The following is a 22,014-nucleotide window of genomic DNA, read 5'->3' as shown; positions in this document are numbered from 1 at the left end:
AATCCTGCCTGATCTTCTACAGAACTCGAGGAAAAAGAGGAAGGGCGAAGTGAGGCATACAGAAACATTCCCTTCCAAGGAAAACAGAGGGCATCAACTTTCCAAGTCATGGGACTTGGGACTTTGGAACAGAACAAAGTTGTCTGTTAGAGAGGAGACGAAAAGATCTACCTGAGGAATATCCCAATGATGAACAATGTCCAAGAATGCATCTCTGTGAAGCATCCATTTAGGAGCCTGTGTTGTGGACCTGTTCACACAGTACCACAAGATTGTGCTCTTAGCGAATGTACACTGCCTGAAGAGTTACTTGATACTGGATCTCAGACTTGAAAAGCTAGTCTGCAAACGAGATAGGAACTTGTGCCTCCATGCTTGTTGACATACCACATTGCAGTGGCATTGCCTGTTAAGACTGATGGGCAAGGGATGAAATCGGCAATGAAAGTTTGCAAAGCCAGAAGCAGAGCTCTCAACTCTTTTATGTTGTTATGGTCTGATCTCTGATGAAGAGGTCAGAGACTTTGACCTTTAGTGGGCCACAAGAAGCTTCTCACCATACATCTGAGGCATCCATGAATAGCTTCTGAGAGGGAACTGAAGCTTGAAAGGGAGATCCTGGATTGAAAAGGAACAGGGAACTCCACAGGGTGGCAATGCTGGAGCCACAACAATCCGAAATATCATTGAAATTTCCTCATATGCAGTCTGGCAAGAGGGTGCATAGGAACAGTGGAGGCCATAAATCCTAGAACCCTGAGAAATTCTACTGAGAGAGGGCAGAAGGAGAAGAGAATGGAAAAAGGTTGCCAGAGACGTAAACTTGGGAGCAGGAAGAGATGTCAGCATTGGAAAAGTCTGAAGCCTGCATCCATAGAAAACAAGATCCTGTGAAGGTGTCAGGACCGATTTCTGGAGGTTTACGGTGAACCCCAGAGATGGTAAAAGACAAATTGTAAACTGGAGATTCTACAACAGACTGCTGGAAGGAGGAGCTTGAATGCAAAGACAGATAGGAAAATATGGGAATCCCACAAAGCCTGCAAAATTCAATGGACAGGAGAGAGGCATTTGGTGAATACCCTTGGGACAGCACAGAGGCCAAAGGCAAAGCAGAGAACTGAAAATGCAAGGAAGAAACAGAGAAAAAAAGAAGTTATGTACTCACCATAACGTTCCATCTGAGTAGGTAAACTTCATTTGTCAGCAACCTGTGGGTTACGGATCTGACACGGATCCGAGCCAGCAGCATACCAAGCAAAAAGATCCGAGCTCCAAGCTCCCCCTTACCCATACTACACTGCAACCTCCTTCCAATCCTCAGATCGCGTTTGCCACCCGCACATAATAAAAAAACAAACTAACAACCTGAGACACCTGACTCAAGGACAAAGTAAAGCTCATAAGTCCAAACCTCAAGCTCAGCTAAATAACCATGAAAGTCAGGGGGAAGGAGGGAGGGACGGTTGCTGACAAATGAAGTTTACCTACTCAGATGGAACATTATGGTGAGTACATAACTTCTTTATCTGAAGTAGTTAACTTCATTTGATCAGCAACCTATGGGACAGAGTCCCCTGCTACCCGAATCTTGGGAGGCCCTTAAGGAAGGATATTCCGGAGCACTGCAGAGCCAAAGGCAGCCCTTCCTCTAGACACCAAATCCAGTTTATAATGAGAGATAAAGGTGTGAGAGGACGCCCAGGTAGCCGCTGAACAAATGTCATCCAGGGAAACTCTAGACCAGAATGCAGCAGATGTTGCCATAGAATGAGCATGAACTCCCATTGGTTCTGGTAATTTTCAGCAGGTTTCTGCAGCACAACAAAACTTGATAAATTCATGTTCACTACAGGGTAACAGCATACAATCCTCAAACACTACTGGTCTCACAATTTTTTTAAGCAAAATCATTATTTTCTTTACATAACAGAAATTACAGGTTTGTGTGTTCTTTGGAATATGCTACATTCTTCAACATGTGAAATTCACATTTTCTACACACTGTTCCTCCTGCTACCAACTTCTGCAGCTTTTACACTATCTTGAGACAGTACAGTTGTGTACACTTACCATAAACGTAGATGTTCGAGTGTATTCACTGTTGCAGTCATCACATTTGGGTTATCTGCTTGCAGTAGCCCTCAGTTGACCTGATTAACAAAGTCTTGGGCCCTGCGTCGGCTGTGTCTCTTATTCTGTGAAGTCAGGTCATCAGGGATATAAAACATGCATCCGACGCCATTACATCAGTTTTCTTGCCCCAGATGTCAGGTGCCCCCCTAATGGGAAGCAATTAAATATATAAATATACAAGGTTATACCTCCAACAAAAAAGCAAATACATCAAAAAGCTTTTAAGCATAGTAAAGGAGAGTAGAGGTATAGCCAAAAGAATCAGGGGGCTGGAGGGAGGGTAACCAGGACTGCAACTGTGAATACACTCGAACATCTACATTTATGGTAAGTGTACACAACTGTACTATGTTCTTCGTGTTTCACTGTTGCAGTCATCACATTTGGGTAGATTCTCAAAGCTAAGGATGGGAAGAGGAATTTAGATAGCATTAGGACCAGCTATAAGGTCCTGCAAGACTTCAGTGGCAAAGCCAGCTCTGGATTTAGAGAAACTTGGCAAATGGTAATGCTTGGTGAAAGTATGTACAAACTCCAGGTAGCAGCTTCTAGGATGTCCCTGGTAGGGACGACTCTGAGAAAGGCTGTAGAGGTAGATGCAGCCCTGGTTGAGTGGGGTCTGATCCCCTGTGGCATAGGTTTTCCATGGTGCTTATAGTAGAAATTAATGCAATGGCCGATCCATTTAGAAATTGTTTGCTTTGAAATAGCCTTCCCCTCTGTCCCTGCAGCAAATGCCACCAGCAGTTGTTCAGATTTCCTTTGAGGTTTAGCCCTGTCAAAGTAGAATCTAAGTTGTCTGTGCACATCTAAGAAGTGCAGTATCCGTTCCCCTTTGTTCTGTGGATTAGGAAAGAAAGTTGGCAAATGAATGGACTGATTAAGGGCCACACTGGAGACTACCTTGGGCATGAAGGAGGGACTGGCTCTGAGGGACACCCTGTCTGCATGAAAGATTATGAAAGGCTCCACTGTCATAAGGGCCTGTAATTCAGATACCCTTCTTGCTGAAGAGATTGCTAAAAGGAAAGCTGTTTTCCAAGAAAGGAATTTTAAATTTGCAGTAGCAGCTGGCTCGGAAGGAGGAAGAGCAAGTTTCTCCAATACAAAGTTAAGGTCCCAGGCTGGAGTTGGAAATCTCCTGGGTGGTCTTAAATCTTTGGCCCCTCTGAAGAACTGCTTGAGCAGTGGATGAGAGAAGAGGGGAGGTTCTGTGTTATAATTAGCTGAAATGGCTGAGGCGTGAATTTTGATTGAGGAAAAAGACAGGCCCTTGCGAAGCATCTCAGTTAAGTATTGTAAAATCTGAGGTAAATTGGGCGCTGCTGTGCTCATCCCTTGAGATTGGTTCCAGACACAGAATCTTTTCCATTTTTCAGCATAAGATTTTCTAGTACTAGGCCTCCTTGCCTCTAAAATGATATCCATCACTGGTTTACTGAGGGATGGTAAGGAGAGATTATGTAATTAGCCCGGCTGCTAAGTTCAGCGTTTGAAGCTGAAGGTGCAGAATCTGGTTCTCCTGCTGAGACAACAGGGTAGGAGTCTGAGGCAGGTGCAATGGGGCCAGCAGTGACACATTGCGCAAGAGGGGGTACCAGTGTTGGCGTGGCCAGTCTGGTGCAATCAAAATCGTCCTTGGTTTGTCCTGTTTGATCTTTAGTAGTACTTTGGAGAGCAGAGGCAGAAGAGAAAAGGCATAAACTGATAGGTTTTTCCAGCAGAGCATCCACTTTCCAAGCTTGTTTGTGGGGAGTCCTTGTGCAAAATTTGTCCAATTGATAGTTCTGGAGGAGGCAAACAGGTCTATATCTGGACTCCCCCATTTGCTTGTCAACATGTTGAAAATCCCACTCGTGTGGGTCCATGAGGTTTCTGCTTAGTCCGTCTGCCAGTGTATTTAGTTTTCCTGGCAGGAATTGAGCTTGTAGATGCACTTGGTAGCTCAAGGCTGTGTTCCACAATGCCATGGCTAGTCTGCAGAGGGGGTAAGAATTGGTACCCCCCTGCTTGTTTATGTACCACATAACAGTGGTGTTGTCAGTCTTTACCACTAATTGTCCTGGAAGAATGTAGTCCTTGAAGGCTGTCAGAGCATTCTGTACAGCTAACATTTCTTTTTGATTGATATGCAGGTGCATTTTATTGGGGTTCCATTTGCCCTGAATGCATTTCCCTGCCAGGTGAGCCCTCCATGCATAGTTTGATGCGTCTGTTAGGGTTTGGGTGGCAGGGGGTAGTGTGAATGGTAGTCCCTTGTTTTGGTGGCAGGCCTCTAACCACCAAAGGAAGTCTAGGCATAGGCAAGGCATGATATGAATCATTGCTTTTAGATCCTGAGAATGTTGACACCATAGGCTTTTTAGATACCATTGTAGTTTCCTCATATGCAGTCTTGCATATGGAATTAGAAGAATGCAGGAGGACATGAATCCCAAGGCTTGCAGTATTTGCCTTGCAGACAGCAGGGTTTTTGTGGCCACTTGTTTGAAGTAGGCTGTCAAATTAATTTGTTTCTCTGGCGTGAGGAAAGCCATCTGGGAAGTTGTATTCAAGCTTGCTCCCAGGAATATAATTTGTTCACAGGGTACCAGGTGTGATTTCTTCTCGTTTATGGTGTACCCCAGACAAGTTAGCACCCTTTGTACAAAGGCCATATGATTCAAAAGTATGTTCTGGCTTTCTGCCAGAATTAGACTATTGTCCAGGTATGGGTACATTTGAATATTTCTTTGCCTGCAAAATGCAATGACTGCAGCTAGGCACTTTGTGAATACCCTGGGCGCTGTAGATAAGCCAAAGGGCAGTGCAGAGAACTGATAGTGCGTGTAGCCTGCTTTGAAGCGTAGGTATCTTCTGCAAGATTCCCTGATTGGGATGTGCAGGTATGCTTCCTTTAAATCTAGTGTTGCCAACCAGGCATCTTTGCCTAGCATAGGAAGCAACTGGTGAAGAGTCAGCATCTTGAATTTTGGAATCACCAAAAAGGTGTTTAGAGTAGACAGGTCCAGGATAGGACGCCATGAATTGCCTTTTCTGGGTACCAGGAAAAGTCTCAAGTAGAAACCTTGTCCCTTTTTCTCTTCTGGTACCAAATGAATAGCCCCTATGCTTAAGAGAGAGAGTACTTACTTTTGGGCCTCTGCCCACTGATTTGGGGGTAGATCTGGCCAACCGCTTGGTGTTGATAATGTGTGGAAGTGAACTCTGTATCCTTGGGACACTATATTTAAACCCATTTGTCCTGGGTAATGAGTTCCCAGTTCTTTGCATGAAGAGCAATCTTTCCCCCCAAAGGGGCAGTCAGTAGAGAAGTGCTTGGAAGAGTTAAAAAGAAGTCATTGAGACAGTTTACCATTGGGGGGAGTTTTATTACTCCCAGATTTGGAAGTGGAGGCCCCCCACTGCTTAGTGATGTGTGTACCCTGGGACTGAAGCCTGGGTGCTCTGCTGGATGTGGGTTTGGACTGAGAAGGTCTGGAAGAGGCAGGAAAGGAGCAATTCTTAGAGGGCCAATGCCTACTAAATTGTGGAGATTGTACTTGTAAAAAACAGTTTCCATAGATTTAGCTTTTTCCTCCATCTTTTTAAGAGCAACTTCTGCCTTGTTGCCAAACAGGTGGTCCTGATTTAAGGGAGCATCCAGTAATTTAGCTTTAACATGATCTGGCAAGGACTGCTCCTTAAGACAAGCATGCCTTCTAAGTACAGACCCAGTTACAGCAGCCCTGCAAGATGCCTCTAGTGAATCACAACCACATTGCAAAGTATGTTTTCCAACTTGTTCAGCAGAATGCATTAAATCCTGTAAATCCTTATTTTCAGCACAATCAGGAATCAACATCATTTTCTGTTTAAGCAATCCAGTAATATGCTGCTGATACTTTAACATATGAAACTGGCAGTTTAAGACCCTAATGGCCAAAATTGCAGAACTGTAATACCTTCTTAACCCATCTATTCAGTGCCCTAGAGTCTCTATCAGAGGGAGTAGGATTTTTGGCAGTAGTAGCTTTAATGCCCTTGGGTCCCTGTAAAATGGTCTCAGGATCCGCAGTAGGATTTTTGAAAAGGAACTTGTGAGAGTCAGGAACCCTGTAATATCCATCAGGTTTTCTGGGAGCAGGGGGTAAAGAGTCAGGGGCCAAGCTAGATTCCGAAAAAGCATCATCAACAATGTCTAGTACAGGAGGTATGGCTAAAGGCCTGTGCTGGGGCAGGAGTAAGAAATCCCTAAGCCTCTTTTTAGAATTAGAGAAATCCTGACTTTCCCAATGAAAATGCTCCCTGAGAGTATGCAAGGTTTCACCAAAAGAGAAACCCTCTGGGGGGGGGGGGGTGCAGAGAGTCCTCAGCATCAGAATCGTCATAGGTAGATAAGGGTAAATCCTGGTCATGAGAGGAAAAGTACAGTTTTGTACCTACCATAAATGTAGATGTTCGAGTGTTCACCCTGCTGCAGTCATCACACTTGGGTTATCCCGCCGTCAGGCGGTCCCGCAGTTGGCCTGAGTTCCAAAGTCTTGGTCCGGCGTCGGTTGCTGTCGCTTCCTCCCTGACGTCAGTGCACCAGGGGTATATAAGAGGCATCCAACGCCATTTTCTTCAGTTTTTCTTGCCCCAGATGTCAGGTGCCCCCAATATGTAGGCAATACATATTGTTTTATATAGATATATATATATATATATATATATATATATATATATATAGATATATATATATATATATATGCAAGCAAAAATGAAACAATACTTTCAGTCACAAGCAAATACACCACAGAGGTTGTATAGGATAGAAAGGTCTGGATAAGTCAAGCTAGTTCAGAGGGGATGGAGGGAGGGTAACCTGGACTGCAACAGGGTGAACACTCGAACATCTACATTTATGGTAGGTACAAAACTGTACTATGTTCATCGTGTTACCCTGCTGCAGTCATCACACTTGGGTTGAATCCCAAAGCTAAGGATGGGTGGTGGAGTTAAACAGAGTTAGAAGACGCTAGTAGGCCCTGCAAAACTGCAGTGGCAAAGCTAGCTCTAGTCTTAGAATATAGAGGTAAGTGATAGTGTTTGGTGAAGGTGTGCACTGAAGTCCAAGTTGCAGCTTCCAGAATATCCTTGGTTGGTACCCCCCTGAGAAAGGCTGCTGATGTAGCTGTGGCCCTGGTGGAGTGGGGCCTAATGCTAGTAGGTACCGGTTTCCCATGTTGTGTGTAGCAGAAACGTATGCAATGACCTATTCATTTTGAAATGGTCTGTTTTGAGATAGCTTTTCCGTGTGTTCCTGCAGCATAGGCTACAAAGAGCTGGTCAGAGTTTCTGAAAGCCTTGGTTTTATCTAAGTAGTAACGTAATTGTCTGTGAATGTCCAAAGAGTGCAGGAGTTTTTCTCCTTTGTTCTGGGGATTTGGGAAAAAGGTGGGCAAATGAATGGTTTGGTTTAGGGCCACACTGGATACCACTTTTGGCATAAAGGAAGGGTTAGTTCGGAGAGAGACTCTGTCTTGATGAAAAATGAGGAAAGGCTCCACTGCCATTAGTGCCTGTAGCTCTGAGACTCTTCTAGCGGAAGTTATTGCTAGCAGCAGGGCAGTTTTCCTGGTCTTTGGTGCAGGCTGGAGAAGTTGTTTGACCGCAACTGAGCTACAAAATATAAGTATTTTTTGATTATTTTAACAGATTACTGTTTTTATAATTTAATATATATAAAGCACTTTGTCTATTCAGAATCTTCAGAAATCTTTTTCTGTTTAAAAACTTTCATAGCTTGTTGTCTTAGGCTATTGTATAAACTGAAACATTTACTCTGTGTAATTATCTCTTGGCTAGTGGGGGCTGGTTCTTTTGTGTTCTTGTAAAAAAAAAGTTGTGTTTCTGGTCTTTGGTGCAGGCTGGAGAAGTTGTTTGACCGCAACTGAGCTACAAAATATAAGTATTTTTTGATTATTTTAACAGATTACTGTTTTTATAATTTAATATATATATAAAGCACTTTGTCTATTCAGAATCTTCAGAAATCTTTTTCTGTTTAAAAACTTTCATAGCTTGTTGTCTTAGGCTACCACCCTCCCTCCCTGTTGGTGTCTTGCTCTTATACTTGGTGGCTTTGCAGTTGCCCGCCCCTACTGTGACACACCTCCCAGTCTAGTGTCATTAGCTCATTCTTCTTAATACAGAGAGAACATTTGATAAGGCCTTCTGTTCCTCCTTTTTACCTTTTCAAAAAGTAAAACAAAACTTTTTCTTCTTCGCCTGAACCTTCTTGTGTTCTGACTGTCCTTCTCAAACATATTGGAAATATACAGTATATTTCAGAGCATTTGTTATAACTGTATTTGCTATAACTGATTTAAGTATTTTTTTTTCTGGCTTTTTGAATATTTACTGCTTAGCGACTGCATCTTAGCCTGTTTATACAGCTCTGCATTCTATTTAAACTGTTTTTGTGTTGATTAACTGTTTTGCACTCTTAAAAAGTTATTTGTTGCTTAATTTTACCTGTAGGCTAACACACTCAAGTGTGCTAGCCACTTAAAAGCATTTATAGCATTTACTGTCTGTTTTTTTTCCTTGTCTCTGTAAAAAAAAAAAAAAAAAAAAAAAAAAAAAAATCTCTTGTTTCCCACCTTACTGAACTAGAGTAGTCCAGTTTCAGAGTTGCTGATCCCTGGGCTTTGTTTTTAGTTCCTGTTACTGATCCATTGCCTTATTAGGAAGGAGGGAAGTTTCTTTGCTCACCAGTGGGAGTGGGAAGCACTGAGCAGCCTTTTGTCCGAATTGGTGAAGTTTCAGCCAGAAACTAGTAGTCTATTGGTCGCTTTGGGCCAATTCCTAGCTCCTTTCAGCCCCTGCTATAAAACACGCTAAACACGTTTTCCAGCTTGTACCAACTCTGCACAGATCCTCGTGGTGGCCTGCAGAGTGATCCAAGCAGCAGAGAGCTAAAGAGTGACTTTCTACCAGATATAAGTATTTTTGTGGCTTTCCACTGTTATTAAGCTAGCGACTGCATTTAGCCTGTTTTACTGCTACTTTAAGTGATTTCTGCATTTTACACTGTTTATTGCACTTTAAGTTACTAATTGTTGCAAATTGTTTCTGTAGGCTACACACTAAAGTGCTAGCCGATTTACAGCATTTATAGCATTTACTGTCTGTTTTTTCCTTATCTCTGTAATAAAACAAAAATCTCTTGTTTTCCCACTTTACTGAACTAGAGTAGTCCAGTTTCAGAGTTGCTGATCCCTGGGCTTTGTTTTTAGTTCCTGTTACTGATCCATTGCCTTATTAGGAAGGAGGAAGTTTCTTTGCTTACCAGTGGGAGTGGGAAGCACTGAGCGCCTTTTGTCCGATTTGGTGAAGTTTCAGCCAGAAACTAGTAGTCCATTGGTCGTTTTGGGCCAATTCCTAGCTCCCTTCAGCCCCTGCTATAAAACACGCTAAACTGTACTGCTGATCTAACCAGCATATCCTATAACTGAAAAGTTCATCTCTACTTGATTCCCAAGTAGACTATTCTGTATCTGTAAAGCCTAGCACTTACTCCTACAGTACTTGCACCTTGATAAAGCACTCTTATTATAGATAGTACCCCACCAGCCCAAAACCCACTTCCCCGAGTCCTTTGAAAGTTCTTTATCTACTACTTCTAGTATGTCGAGGGATCAGTTGCTAGTGTCCTCTCCAGCTCAACTGGTGAACCTGGGAATATTGAGGCAATGTTACAATTGCCTCATGTACACAGAACAATCCTCTCCTTCTCCCACAAAACACAAATACATGCAGAGATGCAACTATACGGCCAAACTGGAGGCTGAGCTCTCTCAACATAGGACTGGCAAGACCAGACAGGAGGAGAAGGCAACCACACACAATACATACCCAGTCACACATGGTACCATCACAACTTCAAATCATACACATACTCACACAAAGACATACTCGAGGCTCTGGTCAAAATTTACCAAAACAGCAGAGGCCACCAAAGCAGACACCCAAACAACTACCACCTCATGACCCAACACATGCAACACATAGACCACACAGTCAGAGTGTCAAACAGTCACAGCCCTTAAGGCCAAACAAAATGCCAGACACACTTGTCATTGGTGATTCCATAGTCAGGCACACTGACGCGTCCGCTCACCAGACCGAGTAAGGACAAGGTGCCAGTAAGGCGCCTGTCCGGGGCTAGGATCCGCCCCATAACGCAAGCACTCAGGTCTCTCAACAGCAGGTACAAGTACGACTCAGTCATTGTCCACGCTGGTGTCAACGACCTGAGACGTACCTCCTTGGACTACATGAAAAGGGACGTCGAGGAGCTCTCCGATTATGTAGCCCAGGCAGGTATGACCCTGACCTTGAGCAGTATCCTACCTTCACCTAGAATGATGCCACAATACAGTGATAAGATGATCAGATTTAATAATTGGCTTAAATTCTGGTGTCATTCAAAGGGGATGCAATGTCTGTCTTCCTGGGATGACATGCTGGACAAGCCACGCTGCTTCTAAGGGCGGCTTGCACCTGTCACCCTGGGCTTCGGATATTGGCAAAGGCTCTTGCCACCCCATAGTGCCTTTTTAGGCAAGGCTCAAATTCTAAACCTACCACCCTAGAACACCAAAAGGAAAAAACTAAGGGTAATGCTGCTCAATGCCAGAAGTCTCAATCTCAAGATGCACTTTTCGAGGCCCTTCTCAATATGGAGAACATCGATGTCTGTGCTGTGACAGAAACCTGGTTCAAGGCTCCTGAGAGCACCCCAGCACTAACAGGTTTCACCTCATATCATACGTTCCGGCCCCAAAATCCGGACAACACCAAGAAAGGAGGGGGGGTGTCCATATTCATAAAGGACACCCACACCTCAAGGTTGGTGGCAACGCACGATGCATCGGAGACCATCCAGGTGCAATTAACCATAGGCAAGACTGCTCTGCAATTTGTAGCATGTTACAGGCCACCCTCTCAAACTCAGGAACCTCACATGGCCTTCCTGAAAACATTGGAGGGATAAATGTATCTCCAAACACCATCATACTAGGTGACTTCAACTACCCTAATATAGACTGGGAACACTACTCAAGCCCAACACTCTAACCCAAAGATTCCTGGAGTTCATAAACTCAAATGCCATGGAACAACTAGTCACCATCCCCACAAGAGGTGAAAACATACTTGATCTCATCATCACGAACATGGGATCAAAATGTTCAACACCGAAGTATACCCCTCACTGGTGAGATCAGATCATAAACTAATCTCGCTGGAGGTCCTCATCCGCCCCACCTGAAACAAAAAAGACCACAGTGAAAAACTTCTCAAAAGCCGATTTCACACTTCTAAAAACTAGTGTGGTCTCCTTTAAGGCCCTGAGCCAGTGGTAAACATTACTCAAACCGCTGAATCACTTACAAATGCCTTCTACCAGCACCTACAGGACTGCATGGATCAGGCAATCCCAAACAAAACTAAGACTCTCTGTACCAAAGGCAAGCGTCCAGTCTGGTGGACCCCAGCCATAAACAAGCTCTACAACAAAAGGAGGAAGCTACTACAAGATAGAGCAAAATCCTTGAAAGGTAAGACACCTTTGATCATTATAAGTAAAAACTAAGAGCTCTCATAAAATCATCCAAGGCAAATTTTGAGAGAAAAATCGCCAAGGACTCTAAAGACAATCATAAGGCCTTCTTTAGCTATGTTAGAAACCTAGGAGGAAACTCCCAGATATGCTCAGAATTAGTTCAAAATGATGTGAAAATTACTGAACCTACACACATTGCTAACATACTGGCTGACAGGTTCAGTGCAAACTTCTCCCCCCCCAAAAGGAGAGATATCTATTCCAGAGGATTGTAGCCCCCAAACATCTCCAACGCCCAGGTGAGAACTGCCCTCACTAAGGCAAAAAACACAGCATCCATGGGTGGTGTCCCCGGCTGTGTGCTTCATGAACTCAACGAGGAATTAAACCCACAGTTAGGACAGCTGTTTAATCTTAGCCTCACCTCAGGATCATTACCCAAGGAGTGGCGCATGACTGTGGTCCCACTTCATAAGGGCGTGCCTCCACAGACCCTGGAAATTACCCCATTAGCTTGACAAGCCTTATCTGCAAAGCCATGGAGAGGATCATAATGGAACTCATAAATATAGACATAGGGAACTTGCAGACTTTGGATCCAACCCAGTTTGGCTTTGTCAAAGGCAGATCCTGCCTCTTAAACTTGGTTGACTTTTTCGAGACAGTCACCAAGGCCATTGATGAGGGAAAGGCAGTCCATACAGCCTACCTCGACCTGGCAAAGGCCTTCACACAATACCCCACTCAGGTATCATCGAAAAACTCATCAGCTTGAATGTAAACCCATACATCACAAGATGGGTTGCAAACTGGCTAAGCGACAGAACCCACAGGGTCAGAGTTGCTGGAGCCATGTCAGACTCAAAGCCTGTCACAAGTGGTGTCCCACAGGGCTCAGTCCTGGGTCCACTCTTGTTCGCATCTACTTTTCTGAAGTACAAGCAAACACAGGAGGGTTATGGCTGACAAAGTTTGCAGATGACTGCAAACTGGGCGCCATAGTCGAAACACATCTGACACAGATATCCTCCAGAAGGGCCTCACAGAAGCGGATAACTGGTGCCAGAGCCATGGCCTGAAGTTAAACGCCAAAAATGCATAGTCATACCCTTCGAAAAACAAGGTTACCCCTAGCTACCATATAGGTGACAATCCATTGAGCACAGAAAAGTCATCAGGGATCTGGGGACCCAAGTTGACAGTAGTCTTTCGTTTGACACTCATGTTGCTAAAGTAGTTAGGAAAACCTTCTATATAAGCCCACCTGATCATGAAGGGATTCACATCTAGATCAAGGGAGGTCATCGTCCCCTGTACTCATCACTCATTAGACCTATGATTGAGTACAATGCCCGTTCGAATGTATCTGACCAGACACCTGATGCAGCTTGAAAGGCCCCAAAGTTCCTCACCAAAAGGATAAAGGGTCTCAAAATATGTCTTATGCTGCCCGACTGAAAGAACTCCAGCTTTATTCAGTCTCATACCGCTTGCTCAGAGGTGACCTGTGCCTGACATATAAGGCCATGTCAAACCCAGATTTGATGAATATGCTTCACCTCAAAAATCTAGATCCTCAGAACCACAAGGGCGGGAGACTTAAACCTTGACACGGTTATAAATAGAACGTGCTGGAGGGACAGATTCATCACCCAGAGACTCCCTATGCTGTGGAACAAAATCCCGGTACATGTGAGGCAGAGCACCTCGCTGGCCTTGTTCAAGAGGAATCTTGACCAATGGATGGGAGATCGCAGATATACCCCAGGGATTACTTCAGTGTCACTGCTTGACAGAGGCACAGAAAAATGATAGGCATAGTTTTTATTCAAACTAAAGGGGTGGCGAAAGCCACATAACTATGGGCTAGGCTTATAAATGCCCTTGGGCAGATAGCCTAGTATGAACCTATGAACCTATGAAACCTATAAATCAGCTGAGAAAGCTGGTTCAAAGGGCAGCAGTGTAAGTTTTTCCAGAACAAAGTTGAGATCCCAAGTAGGTGTTGGTGCTCTCCTGGGTGGTCTTATGTTCTTAGCCCCTCTGAGGTACTGCCTTAGGAGTGGATGTGAAAATAAAGGAGGATCCGTGTTGTAATGAGCTGAAATTGCTGAGGCGTGGATCTTAATAGATGAAAAAGAAAGTCCTTTGTGTAACATCTCAGTCAGACATTGCAGAATCTGAGGAATGTTTGGGTCAAGGGGATTTTGGCCTATAGCCTGGTTCCAGGCACAAAATCTTTTCCATTTGTCTGAATAGGTTTTCCTGGTACTGGGCCTCCTGGCCTCCAGAATGACATCCATAACAGCTTTGGATAGTGGTGTTAGTTGGTTGCTTAGGTAATTTGCCATGCAGCCAGGTTTAAAGTCTTGAGCTGGTGAGGAATTTGTGGTAAAATCCATGGTGGGCCGTGGGCCATGTTCTTTAGAATTGGATACCAATGTTGGCGTGGCCAGTCTGGTGCAATGAGTATCATTTGTGGCCACTCTAATCTGACTTTCAGCAGCACCTTTGCTAGAAGAGGCAGTGGAGGAAAGGCATAAACTGTTAATGCTTTCCAACTGAATGAGAGGGCGTCCACTTTCCAAGCTTGTGGGTGGAATGTCCTTGTACAAAATCTTTGAAGTTGGTAGTTTTGGGGATTGGCAAACAGATCTATGTCTGGGCGTCCCCATTTTTGAGTTATCATTGCAAATATCTGTGGATCCAGTTTCCACTCGTGGGGATCCATGATGTTTCTGCTTAGGTCATCTGCCAATGTGTTTTTCTTTCTTGGCAGAAATTGTGCTTATAGTTGAACTTGATAAGACAGTGCTGTGTTCCACAAGGTCATTGCTTGCCTGCATAGAGGGTAGGAATGTGTGCCCCCTTGCTTGTTGATGTACCACATTACTGTGGTATTGTCCGTCTTTATCAGTAGTTGTCCTGGGTGTAAGAGTTCCTTGAAAGCTGTTAGGGCATTCTGTACTGCTAGCATTTCCTTTTGATTGATATGCAGATGCCTTTGATCTGTATTCCATTTTCCCTGAATGCACTGTCCTGCCATGTGTGCTCCCCAGGCATAGTCTGATGCATCTGTTGTCATAGTTTGCCTGGCTGTGGGTAATGTGAAAAGCTGACCCTTGTTGAGTTGACATGCCTGTGCCCACCATAGAAACTCCTGCTGAAAGCAGGGAATGAGTGGAATCATAGTTTCCAAACTGTGGCTGTGCTGAGTCCATACGCTTTTCAGGTACCATTGTAATTTCCTCATATGCAGTTTTGCAAATGGTATTAGTAGTATGCAAGATGCCATGAATCCCAAGGCCTGAGAATTTTTCTTGCAGGGAGTTGGGTCTTTGTTGCCATTATTTTGAAGTATTGAGTCAGCTGTTGTTGCTTGTCTGGCGTGAGATAAGCCATCTGGGCCGTTGTATTCAAACTGGCACCCAGGAATATTATGTTTTGTGAGGGCACTAGTTTTGATTTCTTTTCATTTACTGTGTACCCTAGGCAACTTAGAAGGTACTTGACAAATGCCAGATGTTTTAAAAGAATGTCCTTGCTTTCTGCTTGAATAAGGCAGTCGTCCAGGTATGGGTATATCTGAATTCCTCTTTGTCTGCAGTATGCAATTACTGGTGCCAGGCATTTTGTGAAGACCCTGGGCGCAGTAGATAAGCCAAAGGACAGTGCAGAGAATTGATAATGGGTTGAACCTGCAATGAAGCGGAGGTATCTTCTGCAATTTTGTCTGATAGGGACATGCAGGTATGCCTCCTTGAGATCCAACGTTACTAGCCAAGCTTTCTTGCCCAGCATGGGAAGAAGTTGCTGTAGTGTTAGCATCTTGAATTTTGGTACTTGCAGATAGGTGTTCAGAACTGAAAGATCCAGAATGGGTCTCCATGCTTTGTCCTTTCTGGGGACTAGAAAGAGTCTTGAGTAAAAGCCTGGTCATTGCTCCTGTGTAGGTACCTGTTGAATGGCTCTCATGTCCATGAGGGCTATAATTTGTTTTTGTACCTCTGCCCATTGATTTGGTGGAAGGTTTGGCATTCCTTTTATCCTTGGCAAGGTATGAAAGTGGAATCTGTATCCTTGTGATACAATGTTTAGGACCCATTTGTCTTTTGTGATGATGTGCCAGTTGTCTGCAAAAAGTGTTAATTTTCCTCCCAAGGGAGCTGCCAAGAGAGATTTGCTTGGTAGTTGGAGGGTTGAGTCATTGTGTTTGTCTTCTGCTGGCTTGGGGCCTGTCTTCACCTCCTTTCTGGGTTGTGGCCCCCATTGGCGAGGTTTGTAAGGGTTTTGTGACTGACCTCTGCCCCTTGGGCGTCTGTATTTGTCCCTCGGTGGTCTGTCAGAAGCTGGAAAGGACCAGTTTTTTGTTGGACAATTTCTGCTGAAACGAGGGGGTTGTACCTGTAAGAAATCCTTGACCGTCTGCATAGACTTTGCCTTATCCTCCATTTTCTTTAAAACCTCTTCTGCTTTGACACCAAATAAGACATCCTGCTGTAAAGGTGCATCCAATAATTTTGCTTTAACATGATCAGGTAGGGTTTGTTCTTTTAACCAAGCATGTCTGCGTATGACAGACCCAGTAACAGCTGCTCTACAGGAAGCTTCCAATGAATCAAATCCACATTGTAAAGTATGTTTGCCCACCTGTTCAGCTGCATGCAACAGATCCTGCATTTCTTTGAATTCAGCCTGTTCAGAATGTGTGCTCAGTTTTAGTTTTAATTGAGACATTAGGTATTGCTGACAATTTAATGCTCTCATAGCCAGAGTAGCTGAGGTGTATATCTTCATTCCCCATCTATCTAGGGCTCTGGAATCCCTTTCAGAGGGTACAGGATTTTTCGCCATAGAAGCTTTAGCCCCTTTGGGACCCTGGGAGATTGTTTCTGGGTCAGCCAGAGGGCTTTTATAAAGGAATTTGTGTGTGTCAGGTACTCTGTAGTATCTGCCTGATTTGGCTGGAGCAGGAGGAAGGGAGTCTGGATTTAGGCTAGACTCAAAGTAAACATCATCCACAATATCTAAAACTGGAGGGATACCAAGTGGTCTGTGCTGGGGTAGTAAAAGAAACTCTCGGAGCCTTTTCTTAGAATCAGAGTAGTCCTGGCCTTCCCAGTGGAAATGTTCCCTCATGGTATGTAAAGTTTCCCCGAAGGAGTAGTCTTCAGGGGGAGATGCTGAAGGAATAGAGTCTTCAGCATCAGAATCTTCATAAGGGGGAATAGCATAATCCTGTTCCTCAGAAGAATCTGAGGAAATAGAAACCTGGTCAGAGGAAGCATAGTCCTCCCCTTGTCTAGGCCTTTTATCAGGAGGGGGATGGGAACCCCTGATTAGGGAAATCAAACATTCAGCCATCTTAAGCATCTGTTTCTTAGGCATGGGGCCTGGAACAGGAGACTTATGTACAGTCTTTTTTGGTTTTAATGGAGTTTTTTGCTTAGCTTAAGATTTAATGGTGAGTGTAGTCGGTCTGAAGACACCTTCTGAAACCAAAGGCGTTTCTACTGCACCGGGATCACACTCTGCTCCGGTGTCGGAAGGGCCTCATGAAGACGGTTGCGACGGCCTAGGACACTCCGCTTGAGAATCCGAAGCTGTCTGGGGTTCCATTTCCACGGTCATCAGGGGCTGCGTAGGTGCCTCACTGAAAACTGGAGAACCGGTGACAGGCCCAGCAGAGGCCTCGGAGTCTGGCTTGGTTCTAGGCTGCCTGTCCTTATCCTTGCATTTTCTAAGCATGCCGGTCGTCGGCTGCTCCGACGGCATGATATAATTAAATTTCCTATCAAAGTAATGTCGTGCGAAGTCAAAACGGCATTTGATAGTTCATTTATTAAACCTAGCACAAAACTGACAACCTGTGACGTCGTGGTCTGGGCCTAGGCAAGGAATACAATAAGAGTGGAAGTCCTTATGAGGTATTTGCTTCCCACAAGAAATGAAATTGTTAACTTTTTCTGACATCGGACTGAGGCAAGAAAAGGTTCCCCAATGGGGTACTTAGCTTTATTTAAGACTTCGGACTGAAATTCGATTTGAAAATCTCAGGTGTCGGCCGACCTGCACTTGCGAACTGCTTCTGCTTCGGGCACCGTGCGGCAAGAAAGACTGAAGAAAATGGCGTTGGATGCCTCTTATATACCACTGGCGCACTGACGTCAGGGTGGAAGCGACAGCAACCGATGCCGGACCAAGACTTTGGAACTCAGGCCGACTGCGGGACCGCCTGACGGCAGGATAACCCAAATGTGATGACTGCAGCAGGGTAACACGATGAACATCAGAAATTTCAGAATCCTGGTCAGAAGTATCATAAGCAAACTCAGTCCTAGGTCTCTTAGAGGGGGAAGGTTGGCTCTCCCTGATTAAAGTAATACGGTCTTCAGCCATTCTTATCATTTGTTTTTTTAGGCATAGAGGCCTGATCATGTGGTCTGGGCATCAGTTTCTAGGCATGGTTCGAGTTTTAGGCCTTGAAGAAGAAGATGACGTCGGTCTAATATGCAAGTCAGTAGGCCTGAATACACCCTCAGAAGCTGATGCCTGCACAGCGGCTCTGGATCCATACAAGGTAGAGACATCCGCAGGTTTCACCAGTTGAAGCATCTCGCAGCATACTGGACTCCGAATGGGTCTCAGGAGAGGCCTGCAAATCTGAAGTAGTGGGTATCAGGGGCTGCAAAAGTGCCTCACTGAGTACCGGTGAACTGGCGACTGGCTTAGGAGAAGCGTTATCGTCAGCTTTGGACCTAGGCGGCGTGTCTCTGTCTTCAATCTTTGCGTTTTTTCGGAATGTCGGTAGTCGGATGGCTTACCGAAGACATATCAGGATAATTGAACTGAGCACCAAAATATTTAGAAGCGAAAATATACAGACGACGGATAGTTTGAGGTTTAAATAAGGCACAAAACCGACAGCGAGGAATGTCGTGGTCAGGGCCTAGGCAAGGAATACAGTACGAATGAAAATCTTTATGAGGTATTTGCTTTCCACAAGAAATGCAATTATTTACTTTTACTGACATCGGTTTAGAGCAAGAAAAAGTTTCCCCAACGGGGTACTTAGCTTTTAGTTGAAGACTCCAGTTCTGAAACTCGAAAACGAAAATTTCAGGAGTCGGACGACCGGCACTTGCGAACTGCTTCTGCTTCAGGCACCGCACGGCAAGAAAGACTGATGTAATGGCATCGGCTGCATGTTTTATATCCCTGATGACCTGACGTCACAGAAGAGACAGCAACTGCTGCAGGATCCAAGACTTTGTTAATCAGGCCGACTGAGGGCTACTGCAAGCAGATAACCCAAATGTGATGAGTGCAAGAGTGAAACACGAAGAACATCACTACAATCACCCTGGTAATATGATTCTGGGGATTTTAACACTGAGTGGCAGACAGAGAAACTTCATTTGCTGTGGATGTTCTTCTCTTCACTGTTGCAGTATTCATTACAATCCCCTGCCAAGGGCAGACTGACGTCCGGCCAGTATACCAAAGCCTTTACGTTGTTTTAAGGTATGCATTACTTCAAATGTATGCTCCTGGCGAATCGTAGGACATAAAGGAGACATCCGAATCTACCATCCTCATAGCTGAGAGCCCCAGTAGGAGCACCAGTCCAAGAAAAAGAGATGTAATCAGCACATCCAAAACAGAAATGGACCAGGGGGTGGAGGAAGGGAGTGAATACTGCAACAGTGAAGAGAAGGACATAGTACAGTTGTGTACACTTACCATAAATGTAGATGTTCGAGTGTATTCACTGTTGCAGTCATTACATTTGGTTTATCTGCCTGCAGGTAGCCATCAGCCGGCCTGAATATCAAAGTCTTGGATTCCTCCGTCGGATGCTGTCAGGTCGCCAGGGGGTAAAGAAAAACATGCAGCCGACGCCATTACATCAGTTTTTCTTGCCCCAGATGTCAGGTGCCCCCATAATGGGAAGCAATTATATGTTAGGTTACACCTCCAACAAAAAGCAAATACATCAGAAAGCATAAATACACCAAACAAGAAGGAAGGTAAAGCCAAGAGAAGTCAGGGGGCTGGAGGGAGGGTAACCAGGACTGCAACAGTGAATACACGCGAACATCTACATTTATGGTAAGTGTACACAACTGTACTACGTTCTTCGTGTTTCACTGTTGCAGTCATCACATTTGGGTTGATTCCCAAAGCAAAGGAAGGGAGGAGGAATTTAAAGAGCATTAGGACCAGCTATTAAGTCCTGCAAGAAAGCAGTGGCAAAACCAGCTCTGGATTTAGAAAAAAATAGGCATGTGGTAATGCTTGGTGAAGGTATGTATTGAGCTCCAGGTAGCAGCTTCTAGGATGTCTCTGATAGGGACTCCTCTGAGGAAGGCTGTAGAGGTAGATGCAGCTCTGGTGGAATGTGATCTTATCCCCTGTGGGGCAGTTTTTCAATGGTGCGTATAGCAGAAATGAATGCAATGGGCTATCCATTTAGAAATGGTTTGCTTTGAAATGGCCTTCCCCTCTGTCCCTGCAGCAAAGTCAACTAGCAGCTGTTCAGATTTTCTGAGAGGGTTGGTCCTGTCCAAATAAAATCTAAGTTGTCTGTGCACGTCCAAAGAGTGCAGTATTCATTCACCTTTGTTTTGTGGGTTAGGGAAAAAAGTAGGCAAATGAATGGACTGATTTAGGGCCACACTAGACACCACCTTGGGCATAAAGGAAGGATTGGTCCTGAGGGAAACTCTGTCTGCATGGAAGATAACAAAGGGCTCCACTGCAATGAGGGCCTGTAATTCAGACACACTTCTTGCTGAAGTGATGGCTAGAAGGAAGGCTGTTTTCCAAGAAAGGAATTTCAACTCTGCAGTTGCAGCTGGTTCAAATAGTGGGAGAGTGAGCTTTTCCAATACAAAGTTAAGGTCCCAGGCTGGAGTAGGGGCTCGCCTGGGGTGTCTTAAATTTTTGGCCCCTCTGAGGAACAGCTTCAGCAGGGTGGTTCAGTATTATAATGTGCTGAAATGGCAGAAGCATGACTTTTATTCGACGAGAAGGATAGGCCTTTGTGGAGCATTTCTGTTAAGTACTGAAGAATATGAGGTAGGCTGGGCACTGTTGTGCCCATCCCCGAGTTTGGCTCCAGGAACAGTATCTTTTCCACTTTTCAGCATAACATTTTCTAGTGCTAGGCCTCCTTGCTTCCAGAATAACATCTAACACCTGCTTACTGAGGGATGCTACTGGAGAGCTCAAGGGATTAGCCAGGCTGCAAGGTTAAGGATTTGAAGATGAGGATGCAGAATCTGGCCCGCCTGCTGGGACAGCAGGGAAGGTGTCTGAGGTAGGTGCCATGGCTCCAGCAGTATCATACTGCGCAAGAGGGGGTACACCAATGCTGGCGTGGCCAGTCTGGTGTAATCAGTATTGTCCTTGGTTTGTCCTGTTTGATCTTAGCAGAATCTCCGAGAGGAGAGGCAGAGGGGAAAAGGCATAAACCAAGAGGCTTTCCCACGTAAAGGACAGGGCATCCACTTTCCAAGCTTGACTGTGGGGAGTCCTTGTGCAGAATTTGTCCAACTGGTAGTTCTGGGGGGAGGCAAACTGGTCTATTTCTGGAGTCCCCCATTTGTTCCTCAAGAGGTTGAATATTTTTGGTTCCAGTTTCCATTCGTGTGAGTCCATGTGATTTCTGCTTCAGTCGTCTGCCAGTGAATTTAGCTTGCCTGGCAGGAATTGAGCTTGTAGGTGCACTTGGTAGCTCAAGGCTGTGTTCCACACAGCCATCATAGCTAGTCTGCACAGAGGGCACGAGTGGGTCCCCCCCTGCTTGTTTATGTACCACATAACTGTGGTGTAGTCTGTCTTTACCAATAACTGTCCTGGAAGGATGTGGTCCTTGAAGGCTGTCAGGGAATCCTGTACAGCTAACATTTCTTTTTGGTTGATATGCAGGTGCATCTGACTCTGGTTCCATTTGCCCTGAATGCACTGCCCTGCCAAGTGAGCCCCCCACGCATAGTCTGATGAGTCTGTTGTTAGGGTTTGGGTGGCAGGGGGTAGAGTGAAAGGGAGCCCCTTGTTGAGGTGGCAGGCCTCTGCCCACCAAAGGAACTCTGTCTTTATACAAGGAATGATAGGAAAGTACAGTTGAGTACACTTACCATAAATGCAGATGTTCAAGTGTATTCACTGTTGCAGTCATTACATTTGTGTAATCTGCTGGCAGGTTGCCCTCAGTCGGCTTGAATAACGAAGTCTTGGGTCCCAAGGGCCGTTGTTTCCCCTTTCTCCTTTCCCCTGGGGGA

The 22,014-nt window shown here is 44.9% G+C and overlaps 1 protein-coding gene across 2 annotated transcripts in view; it reads right to left on the bottom strand.

Moving 5' to 3' along the window:
- The window catches only part of BABAM1 (BRISC and BRCA1 A complex member 1), a 283,383-nt gene that overhangs the window by 98,131 nt on the left and 163,238 nt on the right, over window positions 1–22,014 (bottom strand). The window lies entirely within an intron of this gene.

The sequence above is a fragment of the Protopterus annectens genome, chromosome 13.part0 (assembly GCF_019279795.1).
Source record: "Protopterus annectens isolate FY-2018-M chromosome 13.part0, PAN1.0, whole genome shotgun sequence".
NCBI lineage: Eukaryota > Metazoa > Chordata > Ceratodontiformes > Protopteridae > Protopterus > Protopterus annectens.
Note: the sequence above shows the minus strand (reverse complement) of the source record. Positions and strands in the feature narration are given on the sequence as shown.